Here is a 6,531-nt window from a genome sequence, read left to right on the forward strand (position 1 = left end):
ATATATATATCAACTGAACCTTAACATCAAAATTCAAACATTAGAAACAGAAAATCTATTTCCCTTAAAGGAGACATACAATATTTTAAAATCCTTCTTCACATTTATATGCTGCCATATTTTATTTAAAATGTATTCTTTTCATTCACTTCGTCCGCCATTACTAGCATAAAAAAATCTCCAGTTGGGCCACAATGCGTTATGGAATATGGGGGTCCGGGAAGGATCCATCAGACCAGTCCTTCGATTTGGGCCAAAGGAAGGACACGTTTATCGGCCGCGTCAGAGGAGTCTTCGGTTTTGGACAGCCTTCGTCACGGTGCTGTGCCGTATGCGGCTGACGAATTCGGCCTTGGGAGGACCCGGCCCCCTGTTTAGGACACAGCCAATGTGTGATTTTTACCTGTGTTACTGGTTGGTTCCATTGTTGATTACCTGCAGCTGCAGTTTATCATCCCTGATGGGCTCTGGGGCTTTATAAGGTACTCTTCACCTTCTGGTCTTTGCTGGAACAACACACTTTAATGGTAGTGTCTCAGTTGCTCATGTTAAGCCTGTTTACCTGAGTTACTTACCTTGTTCCTCTGTGTTTTTTCAAGTTCACCTGAAGATCCTCCTGAGTGCCTGTCATGCCTGAGTTCTCTGTTGTGAAGATTACTTGTTACACTGCTGCAGCCTGGATCACCTGTCACTGCCAGCATACTCACCTGCCTCTGCCTGAAGAATCCTCCACACTTGCCTGTCACCTGGTCTGGAAAACATCTCTGTACTCACCTGAGCCGCCTCCTAGGAATCAACCTTGAATACCTACCTGTTCCTGGACCTGTCCTCCAGTAAAATCTATAAGACCTAAACCTCTTGATCACTGCTCCACAGGAAAACCATTACTCACCGGCAAACTTTCCCTTACAGCCTGGACCTGATCACATCACCTGTGAATGAAGTCACTTATCTTTTTGTATCCAGTCTCCTGAGTTTCTGTTCACTCTTGGTTCCGCTCTGCTATACTCCTTGTGTTTATGATAATTTTGAATAATAACAGTAATAAAGTTACTCATATCTTTAAAATACTTTGTTGCATGAGGTGGACATCACTGCTGTGAAGTTGGGTGCACTCCTACTCTGTGAACACCGTCTCATACAGAGCCATCACGTTGTGTGAAAAACATTCTATATGTGGTTCCGCTCATTGTTTAGGTTTTGTTTGACACATTTGCCAAAATCAAAAAATAAAACCTACAACCACTAAAACCTGATTCCATGTTTTACATTTTGTGAAGAAGGAAGTTTGCTCCATGTCTTCTGAGGTTTTTGCGTCGATTCAGTGGTTCTTGTTGCAGCGCCACCTCAGGCAGGGGAGGGAACAGGTTCACAAGTTTTAGTTCGTTTGACAAAGAGCAGTGTGACTGTGAACAGCACCAACTGAAAATGTAAACAAATCTTGCAATTTTGGTCTCTGATGCAACCAAGTCTACTGGACTATCAAGTGTGAATATGAACGATGAGAGATTTTTTTTATTTACAAATTAAAAGATGTAAAGGGAAAAGTCCATCCAGGCTTACATGTTGGAGCCAGAGAAGAATGAAGACCACCAAATTGTAGTTGGTAAGTTCAGACCTTAGAAGTTATTTTGCAAGTAATTTGACGTAATAGTTAGAAAACATTATAGAAAATAGAGAACTGAACGGGTTGAAAAATATGACCCAAAAAGAATATAAAAATATTTACGCAGCACCAGGAGACTGATTTCAACTTTTCTGCGCTCCTGAAACTGCCAAGTACACAACAAAATGTATCTAATGGCTAAAAATGTGGATTTTGCATGAAATTTAATCAACTCATTCTCAAGTTCCACTAAGTCAGCATTTTGAATTCACAGCATGTCCTGAAGGAGAAACCTGTTGGGGATTTATAGTTTTACATTTATTTCTCAACAAAAGTCCCTCAAATAGTTTTTTTCTTCCATCAAACATTTTGATTTTAAGGTTTGGTTCATGTTGCTCTGTTTCAATCCCCCTTTTCTGTCCTTCAACATAAAACCCACATCAGGTGTAAAGTTTGAACAAAAACAGCTCTTCAACACATAACCTCACATCCTTAGGCCTGTCCTTAAATAGCAAACAGATGTCAGGTTAAATATTTCAAACTGTTTGATATTTTATTTGTCTAGTTTTTAGAAAGTAATACTTACATAATACTCACTGCTTTATTTCAGTAACTACATTTTCTTCACTGCATGACATGACCTCACACTGCACAGCGAGGAAAACCAAACATTTCTTTAGTTTAAGGTGCTTCACCCTGAGGAGTGCGGCTGCTTCTTTTAAAGGAAACTCATTTGTCCGCCTGAATTGCAAAGTTGTACAACTCTATCCAACAACACGCAGAGCTGTGACAGGAGTTCAATCACAGCAAAACAATATTGTCTTCCTGAATCTACTTTTTACTGTCTGACCTTTGCAAACTCTCTAAACTGCGCACGCACACACGTTGTGCATCTTCATCAGTATTTGTGGACAATTAGGTTGGTGGAGCAGACAGCTCCGTCAGTCCCGCTCTTTGCCGTAAACAATGACAATGTTCCCATCTCTGGAAAGCGGTCTCATGTGAGATTGACACAATATGGTTCAAATTCAGACAAAATGACAATAGAAGTGAAAAACAGCAGCTTGCCCAAACCGAACACAACCTCTTTAGCAACGACAACACCAGAAAACAATAATGGCAACTCCATTGGTTATGCTTTTATTTGACACTAATGTAATAAAAGAGAACGTTGTTAGTATAGATGCAGGAGCGTCTCTCCATTGGGACAGCACATAAATATTTTAAAGAATTGTTTCAAAGCTGCAAGCCCACCACAGCTGACAGAGCTGACAGCACCTTCCCTTCTGCTGCCTTCTGAGAGGAGGTCAATACGACCACCTGCTGCTGCGCTCATCTATCAGCGGGGGGTTCCTCTGGGAGTTAAATGACTAACCCAGGTCACAAAGAAATGCTGAACGCTGTAAAATTTATTTTTCAAAAATGGAAAATGTTTGAAACTGAATTAAGGAGATTTGTGAACTCCTGCCTCACGTTCACTTGGGAGTTGTTTTTGTTTTACCGTCCTCCACAGGGGTTCAAATCTTTGATGCCATCATAGTTCGGCCTGCTGCGTCTCGTGATGGTGGTGAGTGGAGGACTGCTGCTTTGTCTGACATCAGATCAAAGATCCATGTGTTACTCATCAAAAACATCAGACTCGCTGCCTCTCTCATTGATCACCAATGCAGATGTAAGTAAGTAGCTTGGTTGGCATGATTCTCAAAAGTCCAGCTTCTGAGCAGGAGCTCAAAAATAAAACAAGTGAAAGGATTTTCAACAGTGAAAATAACAGGACAAAATAAGAACTGACTGAAATAAACATCACTCTACATCCTGCAGACACAAAGCAGCAAATTACTGCTGATGAAAGCATTTTTCTTTTGTCTATGTCAAGGCTCAGTAATGATGCCTTTTGTTTTTATTACTACTCTTATTTTTTATTATTACTCTTATTTTTTATTATTACGATTATGTGAGGATTTGAGTTTTGTCTTTTTGTTGCTGTCTGTCTGAATTAAAGCTTGCACAGACGGGTCCAACCCTACAGTGTCAGTTCTCTTTATAATACTGAGAAGTGGTTGCTGAAATACTTTCTTCTTGCAAAGTTCCAACATGCCCAGAACTGTACACGCTTCTCTCCACCAGTATATCACATTTTACACCTGTATGACTCTCTGCTCTGAAACACTCAGCTCCTTTCTTTGAAAACCTTAATTCTCCCTGTAAAATATTTCTGAATGAAAAATTGAACTAGTGCTTTGAGACGTGACTTGTCTTAACTTTGCGAAGAGTCTGAAAAGGGTTTTCTGCCAAAGTCCAATATGGGTTAATGTTCTTGTAGAAGGTTACATCTGGGGATATTTTTGTTAAGGCAGTGGTTGGAAACAATCAAGTTTACCTTTTAATCTTTATAATTACATCTATTTAAACAAAATTTAAAGAAAATTAAATGAATTTGTCATTCTTTCTGACCTAATTCACCACAATATCTTTTATTGGAACAAAAAACTAACTGAAGTGTAATTTTCAGCTTAAAGGGACTTTTTTTCCCCCACCCATAAGCCATTTCTGAAAATGCTGTGAAGGTGTCTTTTTCTCCGCAGTGCAATAAATATGACATAAGTGCTCCTTCCTGGGCAGACAGAGAAGACAACGATGAAGAAGAGAAGAACATTTGCATGTTGTGGCATTTCCATTTGGTGATAAATATACTTTTAATGCGCTTTGCCGCTGCCCGTTTCTCCCCAATTAGATTAACTAGGCTGAAAGATGCCGAGGGTGGGGAACAGGAGGTGCACTCAGTTGTCTGTCTGCACTCCTTCTGGTTACATTCAGAAGATGGATGACTGGCATGTTGCTGTTCAACATCATGCAGCTTTATGTGCTGTTAGTGCAGCGCACCTTATTCCCACGCAGACACAACAAGATCAGAACTTTACTGAAACTCTCATGTTCTGGGAGCATATTGCCTTTGGAAAAGTCTGAGGCTGTTAGGATTGGATTTTTTTTTAAATTGCAGCTTTTCTGCAACAAACAAAAAGGTTTTTTTCGGGGGAAAAAAGAATTAATAATAAATGATCATGATCAAGTCAAAACACCATTTCAAAGGTTTTTTGAGGATCATTATTCACACTGCTCCAGTAATATGATCACAATGACTGAAAACTTAGCAAAGAAATTCACTGCTTCAGGAAACAGTTTGTTAATACCACCTTTTTTACAAAAACAAACTTAAGTCTTTGTTAATATTAATTTGCATGTCTTAACTTTAAGTCTGTTGCAGCTCAGTGGTCAGTGCGGTGGTCTTACAGTCATGAGGCAGTAGGTTTGAGCCCTGAAGAAGAGAGCAGCCTAAAGAAAAACAACAATCAGCCTTGTTGCGTCTGAGCTGAGTCAAGTGATTTTTCATTCTGTGGTGAAAAAGAGGCTGGGTTAGAAAAGTAAGAGCTGATATTTACCTGATTTTTTGTGCTCCTGGTTGCAATATTTGCACAAGTTTTAATAAAGCTTTCATTTCAAACCAAAACTAAGATTTCAATTCAGCTCCAGGTTTTTAATAATGAAATTTTGGTAAAGTCACAAGAAAATCTAAATGAACCACTATTACTCTTTAATTATTGAGGTTTTGTTCATAAAAATATGTTATTTGTCAAAAATGGTAATAAACTTTAGGCTGCCATGAATACCCACCAATAAAATAACTGTTTAATTAAGCCAGACACTGAGCAACCGTTAGACTCATTTTTGAGGGTTTTTGACACATTAAACACCGTAGTTTTAGCACTCCTATGTTCCCCACTGTCACTGTTGGGAAAACTTGCAATTGTATTTATTATTTATTAGCTCGCTTCCACGTTTGTTAGCTGAGTGCAGTATGAGTTTAAGAGGGCAGAATGCAGGGGTGAAAACAGTTCAGTTCCTGCACAAGAAAATGAAGATAAATAGTCCAGTTATTCTCTGCTTATGTTTTTTTTAATATCTGTTCAACAAAGCTCACAATTCACACACACATACTTCCACAGCTCCTTTATTTTATACATTGGCACCAGAACTTTTTAATGACACTGATGATCATGTTGAGGGCAGTCAGAGGACTGTCAGAAGACCACTCAGCATGAGTCTTCTGCAATAGAGAACAACCTTCTTTACATTGTTGATAAGCAGGTCCATGAGGAAAGAAATTATGCAAAGCTAGGAAAAGATTTTAGAATTGAGCCTGTGAATTAAAATAATTAGAAACATGCACTGTATCTGCTTAAAAGAGGATGTTCAAGTTGGTGCAATTCAACAGCAAAAGCGACATTTGTTCTTGTGTAAATAACAGGTTATTTGAACAACTTCCTGAAAATTGCAATGAAACCCATGGTTTTTACAAATTAACACCAAACATGACTCAAAAAACAAGTGTTCACACATATTTTGTTTGGTCAAGCATTATTGTCTCTTTATAATCTTTAAAAAAAATTCAACAATAAAAAAATTAGCAACCTGTTTAGACACTATTGATTGTCTTCAAGGGATTATTTTAAAGGTACCAGTTACCTCCGACCAAACTATTTCTGTACAAAATATTCAACAGGCTTTTTCATTATTCCTGATCATTTGTCAGTAAGAAAAACAAGATCTTTATTGACTCAGTTGAAGACAAATCTCTATAAGAGTGATTGTTTTTCTCCCAGCAGTGTTCTCAAAATCAATGGGATCATTTTCCCTCTCCTGAAGTAGTTTTACTTTATAAGTAAGTAAGTAAGTAAGTAAATAAGTAAGTAAGTAAGTAAGTAAGTAAGTAAGTAAGTAAGTGAGTGAGTAAGTAAGTGAGTGAGTAAGTAAGTAAGTAAGTGAGTAAGTAAGTAAGTGAGTGAGTAAGTAAGTAAGTAAGTAAGTAAGTAAGTAAGTAAGTAAGTAAGTAAGTAAGTAAGTAAGTAAGTAAGTAAGTAAGTAAG

This window comes from Austrofundulus limnaeus, unplaced genomic scaffold (genome assembly GCF_001266775.1).
Source record: "Austrofundulus limnaeus strain Quisiro unplaced genomic scaffold, Austrofundulus_limnaeus-1.0 Scaffold3, whole genome shotgun sequence".
NCBI lineage: Eukaryota > Metazoa > Chordata > Actinopteri > Cyprinodontiformes > Rivulidae > Austrofundulus > Austrofundulus limnaeus.